This window comes from Fukomys damarensis, unplaced genomic scaffold (genome assembly GCF_012274545.1).
Source record: "Fukomys damarensis isolate Sample0158 unplaced genomic scaffold, DMR_v1.0_HiC HiC_scaffold_16, whole genome shotgun sequence".
NCBI classification, from domain to species: domain Eukaryota; kingdom Metazoa; phylum Chordata; class Mammalia; order Rodentia; family Bathyergidae; genus Fukomys; species Fukomys damarensis.
The window spans coordinates 106,978,191-106,988,185 of NW_022900928.1; the positions used below are offsets into that span (position 1 = coordinate 106,978,191).

Below are 9,995 nucleotides of genomic sequence, written 5' to 3' on the forward strand. Positions count from 1 at the left end.
TTTTTTTTTTTTTTTTTTTTTTTTTTTTGTTTTGATTTTGGTACTGGGGATCAAACTTGGATCGCTTTCAAGGCAGGCGGCAGAACCACTGAGCTAAATCCCCAGCCTATCTCTTTTACTTTTGTGTTTAAGCATCTCTTGAACTAGTTGACAAAAAGTATTTCATATGCTGTCTGTTTTATCTCAGGATGACTTGCTTCATAATAGTGAGAAGAAATACCCTTATAGGCTTTACAAATGTTTGATAGAGAAAGAAAGTATAGAATTTCATCATTTTTGCTTTTATAAAAAAGAGTTTGGGCTTTTATATCTGTGTACTATAGATCTTTTTCCTCCCCATGATTCCATTGCACTGAAGCAGATTTTAATGAATACTTTAGAAATGCTGAATCACTGTGCTTCTTTCCTGAATCCCTAGATTGGGGGGTAGAGGTGGAGAGCAAAGTTCCCAAATATAGGTTGCAAGGCCAACCTCCGAATTTGTGTCTGACAGGGTTTCATAAATACTCAGTGTTGATGAGTGTGCTTACTTAGCAGTTGTGAAAGTTAAAATATTTATAACTCTTTCAAAATTGAGGAGTTTAAGGGCAGATTGTGCTAAAACCTCTGTACAAGCGAGTGTTTCTGAAAAACTTCCATGCTGTCAAAGAATGGTTAGAAATCTTTTTAATCTCCAGATAGGGTGGTGTATAATGAATTGTCCAAACTATGCTATTTTTGAGATAAGTGGGTATACTTAATAATTATGCTGGGATAATGGCACAAGTGAAGAGATTCCAGAAGAGATAAGGAATTTATAGACACCTTAGATCTAATTGATTATATTTTTTGATTTTTGGTGCTTACTTAAAATTCAGATTTCTTTATAGAAAGTGTTATTTTTCTGATAATTTATTGTAAATTTTCTAATTACCAAAGAAGTCAATTTACTGTCACCTAGCAGTATTAGGGCCTGAAATGGAAAATTTAAATTTTGTGTTGTCTAGTATTATGGAATATCTGTTTGGTCCTCATCCCATTTCCTACCACACAGCTCCTAACACTCGTGGAGTGCCTGGAGTGACAAGTGTCTATCTTCCGTATAATGATATGATAACTGGTGGCTGGGGTCCTGTGAGTAGCTTCAGGGTATGATCTGATCATCAGGAAGACCAAGGCATGGTTGAATGGCTGGGACTTTCATCCTCACACCTGAGAGGGGCTGAAGTTTAAGTCGATCACTGTGGCCATAGATGTTACCAGTCACATCCACGAAGTGAAACTTTTCATAAAAGCCCCAAAGGCCTGGGGTTCTCGGGGCTTTTGCATAGCAGAACACGTGGCAGTTCCTGGAGAGTGGTCACCCAGAGAGGACGTGGAAGCTGAGTCTGCCCTGTCCCATAGCTGGCTCTATGCCTGTCTCACATTGGGCTGTCCTTCTGCCTTTTGTGATGTTCTTTAAAATAAATCAGTAATTGACATGTTTCTCTGAGTTCTTCGAGCTGCTCTTAGCAAATGAATTGACTCTGAGGAGGGGAATTACAGAAGCCCTGATTTTACAGGATATGAGGACCACTTGGGGCTTGTGATTGGCATCTGAAATGGGCATCTGAAGCCTTAGGGGATCAAATCTTCATCCTGTGCGATCTGACACTGCCTCCAGATGTTAGTGTCACAACTGAGTTGAATTACCTTGTGTGATAGGGAATTGGTCAGTGGCTTTGTGAGAAGGGCGAAAGCCCTTGTGCATCTTGTGTCAAGAGTGTGTGATAATGAAGAAGCAAAAACATGGCATTTTTCTTATCTCTTTGTTATCGGAATTTACCTTTTCACTTATAGAGACTTTCATGAGCCTGAGTGGAATAGAGTGAATACTAACCATAAGCATTTTATCCACACGATATATAAATTATACATTTTAAAATCAGGAGACATGCTTTGCCTTATTTATTCATTCTGGGATAAATCTATCAAGTTCATTCCTAGGAAAATTCAGGAACCTTTTCCTGAAAATTTCCTTTGGTCAAAAAATACTTGGCTTATATCTTGTTGCCTTAGGATTTTTTTTCCTCTTCTGATTTGGAAATGACAGAAGAATTAGGATGTATGAGGTATAGCCCAAGGTCTGGGGAGGTGGCCCTGATTTTGGATGGATATGAGTGGAATCTTTCATTCGAAATTACTTCCTGCCATGGACTGACTTTCAGATAAAGAGGTCTTGTCCACTCCCCACCACTCCAGATGAAAGAGTGAAAAGAAACAGAAGTTTCATGAATTGGATTTTTATTTATTTACTTTTTTGGTGCTGGGGATTGAACCCAGAGTGTTGTGCATACTAATCAGCACATGCTGTACCACTGAGCTCTACCCCCGGCCTAAGCAAAGTTAGAACATGATGATTATACTTTGTATTCTGCTCGAGACTAGTTCCACATTTTGTGACTCTCTAGAAGCCAGCTGCTCCATTTTTTGTGTGGACAACAGAAAGAGAAGCGTAGAACAAGGGTCCCAGTCTTTCCTATGAAATGTCCTTACACCGTTTATAAAAATTTTTTTTGTATCAGGAATTGAACTCAGGACCTTGTGCTTGTGAGGCAGATGGCAGAACTGTTTTTAAATTTTGAAGCATATATTTTAATGTTAGGAATTGGCTTTAAGAAATCAATAGAAAGTCCCATATTGTGGCACATGGGGAAAAATTCTCCATTGGAAGTTGCTTTCACAAGCCCAGGTTGTGGCTAAAGAAATGTTTTTAAAATCTTATGCTTTGTATTTTGGAGATTTCTATGCTTTTTTCTTACTTACACGAACTTGATTGTTTGACAAGTCTGAATTGTCACAGGGCCCTTGATTAAATTTGGTACTGTATTAGTGCTTAGGTTGTAATATAAATGTTTGTATTTGTTAACAGCCTTTCCATCATTATGAAATTATGGTACACAAAATTCAGACTTTTAATGGTTTTACTTGCAATGCATGGCACATAGTAGGCATTAAGTAAAAGTTGGTTGAATGAACTGATGAGTGAATTCTTGCAGTGTGATGGTTTCTGTAAAATTTCATGTTGTAATCAAATAAAAAATTTAAAAGATCCTCAAGATGCTATTATACATTTCTGGCACTGTGCTGGGGCAGTAGGAAGGGTAGCTTTGGTCTTAAGTTTTTGCTGCTGCATAAGCCACATTTACTGTATGCTTATAGTGTTTAAAGTAGCAAAAATACCTGTACAGTATTCTTTCCTTATTCGTGATTTTCCTTTTAGCAGTTTTAGTTACTTATGGTTAATTGTGGATTAGGAGAAAGTGATGTAGTACAATAAGATATTTTGGGGGAATAAATTTACATAATTTTTCTTACAGTATATTGTAATTTTTCTATTTTATTATGTTGTTAATCTTTTACTATGTCTAGTGTATAAGTTAAATTTTATCATAAGCATACATGTATAGGGAAAAACATACTTTATGTAAAGCCTGATATTGTCCATGGTTTGAGGCTGGAGGTCCCCTGAGTATGATTTGCCACCTACCATTAGTGGGCTAAGTAGGAGCTTCATGGTAGTTTCTGCCATTGTTACAAGTCCTGCTTAGTGGTAGAGTGAGGTGTGTCTATCCATTGGTATAATTTCTGGTCAGTCAGATTCACCTCTTTTGGGTGCTCAAGTTTGGTTGATTCCTCAGGCAGTTATTGAACACTTTTTTTTTTTGGCGGTACCCAGGGATCAAACTCAGGACCTTGCAAGGCAGGTGGTGGCATCACTGAGCTAAATCCCTGGCCCTGAACACCTCTTTTGAGTCAGGCTCTGCACTAGGTCGTGGGGAAAATGGGACACATGACATGTGGTCACTACCCTTGCTCACTGTGGGGTGTCAGAGTTCAGGTAACTGGTGGTGTGGTTTGTCTGTGCAGTTACTGGTTATAAGAACGAAGGCTGTAGGCACATAGAGGGGAGAATAGCTTTTGCTCTGGGAAGCTAGAGAAAACCTCATAGAGGAAGAACTGGGCTGGTCCTAAAGAGCCATTGGAAGACAGGTTTGGTAGGAGGTAGAAAGAGGAAGCACAGGGCAGCAGGGCAGGGACTGCAGGTTCTTGGCCTGGCTGAGGGCAGCTGTAGGAACCACATGTGGGAAACCTCAAAAAGTCAGGTAGTTGCTGTTGCATTTGCGGGCAATGACAGCGACAACAACAAAATCCTACTTAATTCTCCAGAAACCCAGGGAAAGATATTTGAATATGTAGCAGGTGAGATTTATACTTAGTGTCTTTACAAAAGAGTAACAATTAGTAAGCTGCAGACAGGTGGGGTTTGAACCCAGGTCTTTCCTTGGCAAGAAGGAGGGCGAGAGGGTGTGATGGGAGCATCAGGAAGGAAGGTGGAAGGTGGTGGAGACAGGAAAGGTTTGGATCTATTCCATGTCACATGGTGAGTCCTGGGCAGTTGCGAGGTGAATGCATATTGATTGAATGCCACTCATGTGTCTCCTTGGGGATCTCACCTTCCAGCAGGAGGGGACAGACCACAAACACAGTGACAACGTCAACAACATGAGTTCAGGCATTGACAAGGTAAAACTGTGGAGGACAGTGGCAGCGATGGTGGTGGTATGTGGCATTAGTGGCTTTATATGAAGAGGAAAAGAGATCCCTGCTAGCACACTTTGTCTTGCTACGTGTCATCCTCAGCCATGTTATAATGCAGCAAGGTCCTCTCCGGGTGCTGGCACTGATTTCCCAGCCTCCAAAACCATGAGCTAAATAAACCTCTATTCTTTATAGGTTGTCTAATCTGTGGTATTCAGTTATAGGGACAGAAAACAGACCTGGACACCTTGTGCCTAACAGTCACTCTTGTTCATTGCTCTTGTTTGCATGGCCTACATGAGCACCCACATAAAAGCTAGTCTTTGAATCTTTTCTTCCATAAAGTTTAGACCTTTTTTGATCATTTCACCCTGGATTAATTTGAGCAGTTCACAGCTGAGCTCTGCTATTGAAAGTCTTTCTTCAGTGTAGATCCCTAAATACTGCTTTCTGGTCTTGGTGCTCATGGGTCAACTCATTCTTGCTAAAGTAGAACTGCTGGTGCTCTGTGTTCACTTGTTCTCAGGCTCAGTTAACAGGGTGGCCCACTCTCCTATTTACAGCCACTCAGAAAAGCCTTCACCACCAAGAGCCTTCACTGCATGGCATTGCCCAGGGCTGGTGGTTTCACCTGGCATGAAGATAGACCACAAGGAAGAGAGCTGTCCCTCCTACCCTCCTGATTTTTCGTGGCAGTACTGCTGGCTTCCCAGCCATCCAAGTGTCAACCCTGGAGTCATCTTCCACTCTTTTCTCTCCTCCATCTCTTGCCTATAAATAGTTGCTTCTTAAGTCCTGGTGCTGCTCCCTGAATCCCTCCTTCCTCCTCTCTCTTTGTCAGTCCATCAGCCCCGCTGCTGACAGATTAATCTTCACGGAACCCTTATCTCATCATGTGACTCTCTTTATCTGCATCCAGTAAACATAATTTCAGCTGGGTAAATTTTCCTGTGGAGGGAGGAGAGGGTGTAAAATTCTCTGAAGAACTTCTGCTTTCCTACTCACTCCACCCGCTTGCTGCTCCTTTCTCCTTTCAGCTTTGTCCAGGTCTTTATTCCACAGGTCAATCCAAGGTGGGAGGCAATTTTGTGTGGAGGATTCCATTTGTGTCTGTCTGCACTCTGGGACCACTTGTGGAACACCCTTGAGATCCATGGCGAGAGCCTAATCTGCCAGGATGTTCTCATAAATTCTGTCCAATTTCTGCTTAAGAAGATCCTGCCGTGCACACCTTTAAGATTGGCATAATAATTAATTGCCCCTGAGTATTCTAAATGAAAATATTTCCTTCCTTTCAAGATTATATATAATCAAAAGGTTTTATTCATACACAGCTCTCAGTCCATAATTGATACAGGTGCCCTTTAGCCATATAAGAGACTCAATCATTCATGTAATTCATTCATTCAAAGCCCACTGAGTGTCTGATTTTGCAGTTTTACAGGGTAGTCTTTGTGCATAGAGTTTATATAAATTCAGTAAAAATTGAATGGAGTCCAATGCTAGGAATTTTATTATAAAAATGGTAGTCTCAGTTATTGTATTTTACTCAGGATAATGAGATAGTAAAGACAATCGTGGTCATTCATGGCAAATTTGAATAAAATTCTCCATCACACTCCCATTCTGGAGCAGTTATGAATTAGCTCAATGTTTTGAGTGAAATTTTGTCACGTAGGTGTCTTCTCTGGCTAAAGGGTGGGCAGAAAGAAGCTAATTTCCTCATCTAGAACTTTAGTGTGGTGAATTTGAGCCCTACTTTCAATTCTGTTGTGAAAGATATTTGTTAACAAGATCTACCTTAACTCTAAATGTTTTTCTAAGTCACCTATTTAGAAATGAAAAAAATGGAAGTTGAAACAGTTCTCTACTGACAGACACTAATTATAGAGTACTTAAGTTCAAATAAACCAATGAACAGAAGTATAAATAGGGCCCCATGACAAGTGACTGTATTGCTCCTGAGTTCTGATCTGTAATTATATAGTTAGGGACACTCACCTCTTGCTTATTCACATGCCAGTGTCCACTTGAGGAAATTGTCCTGCCACACTTATAATTCTAAATGAGAACACAGTAACACATACTTCCAGGTTACCTTCTTTGCCCTCAGAGGGTCTAAAAGATTAAAAAATTTTTTTTTGGTTCTGGACATCAAACTTGGGACCTTCTGCTTGTGAGGCAGGCAGCAACACCACTGAGCTAAATCCCCGGCCCCCAAAAGATTGAATTTAAAAGTAGTCAAATCTAAGCATAACTAGAAGATTATCACAAAAAGCACTCCAGAACCACGGGGAAATTGGTTTTTGAGTATCTTTTTGTAGTGTCTGGTCCAAAGCTTCCTTTCACTTAATGTGGACAGTAAGCAATTTATTGTCTCATGTTGTAGTCTGGGCCACTTAATTGGGGCCTTTGTACTGTCTTTTAATTGTCAGTAGCCCTGCTAATGCCATACATATAATAGTGGTATTGCAAATGGAATCCATTAACCGTGTAAATCAATCAGTGCTTAGAGAAGTTCCCTTTCCCTTGTTTGTTTCTTTGCTCTTTACTTTTTCAACTAAGTGAAATGCATGAAATCAGTCTGTGACACAAGTCTTCAATACCTTAGTAGTAATACATATAATATATTGCATTTGTATTGGTCTACAGTTTTATCAAGGCACTATCATATGTATAGATTCACATGGTCCTCACAGTGTAACTGGAGATGGTTATTATTTCTTTGTTTGGATGAGAAAACTAAATCCTAAGAAGTCAGGTCAGTTGCCCAGGCCTTGATAATTATTGACATGACCAGAATGATCAGAACCTTGCCTGGAGAATTCAGGGTCTTGTTCTCTTCTCACACTTTTTTGATTGGATAGGAAAGTTTATTTCCTTTGGATACCCTTCCTCTTGATGTTAAGGATCTAGGAGCAAGTGACACCTGACTATGTACATGTGTACACACCCACACATCTTCCCTGGCATTACGCTGCAAACAGCTTGGCTTTTTGCCAATTTTTTTTCCAAAAGAGTACTCTAGATAAATTTCTTGTTTAAACTGCTGGCATTTATACAGTATCTGGCTTATCTGCTTACCTTAATTTTCTTTTCCCTCTACCATATTCTCTTTCATATACTGAACAAGGTAGGTCATGTTTAGGTTTTCTAAATCATATGTCAGATATTTGAACCATTCTAGAAATAGCTTTTCTGTTTTTCGAAAATATTTTCTTATGCTGTATATGAATATGTAATAATCTTTGAAATAAGCTGGATTTAGTAAAAACTGGTTATGATATGCTTGAGTTTTTACTGATTTAAAGAAATGGCATCATATCCATTTTGCCAACATGTGAAATGCAATGTAACCAGTGTTTCTGCATTGATAAAATATTTCAACTCAAAGGAAATTGGCATTTCATTGCTCTGGTATAGCATTGTGGAATAAACATGAGTTTTTTTGAGTTGTGTAGCCCTTTATTAGCAATTAAAATAGAAGCTATCTGTTGTACAACACAGGTAGTAATTGTCTATAACTTGAGATTTATTATATTCTAATACAGATCATTTATAAATTCAATTTCTTTATTAAAAAGCTTCCACCCTTTTTTTGTTTGTGTACAATATGCAAAACTATTCTGAAAGCAAAATATATGTGCACAAGTCTGCAAAGAGTGCAAATTTAGGATATGGTAACTGCTTTACAAGTTACTTTTAAAAAACTGTCTGCCACAACTGAGCCTTTACATTGTTGTCTTTTTTTTTCTTTTATTGAGTTTATTGGTACATTTTAGGTATACAGTACAGTTACATTCATTATTGGGATCTTGTACCCTTACACAACAGGTGGATACATTGTTGTCTTTTCAAATAAAAATATTTTTGATCCCAGCCTTCCTTCCACCACCCAAAACTAGAAAGCATTTTTTAATGCGTTGAAATTAAGGAGGACTGCACCTGCTAGAAGAGAAGAGAAGATAGTTCTATTAGTTTGAGGCTTTAGAATCCCCCAAAACCAGAACCAGTAACTTGATAAAGGCTAGGCTGGGACCTGGACAGAGTATGAGTATGCGAGGCTCCGGAGCTTCAGTGGACTGTGAGTGCTGTAGCTGCACAACCCGCTGAGCTGTCTTGCCAGTTTCTACACTGGCTGGACTGGGCATAATTCAAAAAGGAAAAGCTCATGTTCATTCCATTCTTCTGGAGCTGTGTGATGCATTGAATAACACCCCAATGGTATGTCTTCCACATAGAGTATTATGGTATTTCTTCAAGTAATTGGTAAAGGATACAGGATCTACTTGTTCTGTGATACTCATACCCATTTTATCCAGATGTTCAATGGATCTATAAATCTTCCACTGGGATTCATCATAGTAACTGTAATGGAACCTTTGACCCAGTGGCAGATATCAGAAGAAACCACAAAGAGATTACTAGGATCCGCTAGATTTTACTGAAGAGTTTTCTGAATTCCTGTTCTTTTGACTCACTCAGAGCTCCAACCGGTACAGGAATAATGGTAAACTCATCCTTATAGTTTTCCATAGCTTTAGCGGTATAAGGTAAATGCATTTCAGTACTGTGCTCGTCTTCATCCGCCTGAAGAGACATAGGTTCGAACATTCCTGTCTTCCGTAGCTCTCCATCAATCTTCTGGTCAATACGCAGGCCATACAGAGATGTGCTGTATATATCCACACTGGAGAGTGCACATCGGGAGAAGGGCATGATGAGAAGGCCCAAGGATGGAAATTCTCTGGGTGACAGATGGATCCACTTGTTTGTGAGCATGGGCTGCACAGACCCACAGTATGTATATCCTGCGTGGGGTGCAATAATGGCTCTAGCAGGGCTTTTCGTAGATTGTATTTGTGAAAGCCAACCTTCTAGCTGTTCATTCAGCTGTGGGCCTGAGGCTGTGTACCAGCTTCTGGAGTGACTGGCTTCCCAGCAGACCGCTTGGTTGGACATCTTGGGGCCCGTGCTGCTTGTTACTCTGAGGGGTCTGGCCCACTGAGTATGCCCAGCGGCCTGCGAAGAGCCGAACGTGCGCGCTCTGCTCTCTGGGCTTTAGTGCCGGCAGAACAAACATGATTTTTTTCTAGGCTGTTTGGAATAACAGAGAATGCTCTTTGACTTTTCTTAGTACTTGTGTTGCATTGTAGAGGACGTAGGCCTGCTATTTAAGAGTCAGGGGTCTGAGAAATCTGCGGTTACCAAGCTACTTGTGCTTAGGCAAAGTTGCTCAGTCTCTCTCAAACGTCTCTAAGTCTCAACTTCTTTATAAATAAGACAGCATTAAGGTTGCAAACCCCAGAGACTGGGGTGACCTAAGTGGGATCACCAGTGTAGTGTGCCTGGCATTTGGAAGTACTCAGTAGATGAGATTAATTATTGATCAGAAGCCCAGGGAGTCCAAGTTGTGAGCAAGGAGGAGGAGGGGG

General features: G+C 40.1%; 1 protein-coding gene and 1 pseudogene across 1 annotated transcript in view; one reads left to right on the plus strand and one right to left on the minus strand.

The window, feature by feature from the left end:
* The window catches only part of Adam23 (ADAM metallopeptidase domain 23), a 165,580-nt gene that overhangs the window by 4,639 nt on the left and 150,946 nt on the right, over positions 1-9,995 (plus strand). The window lies entirely within an intron of this gene.
* On the minus strand, positions 8,635-9,528 carry LOC104856613 (annotated as a pseudogene).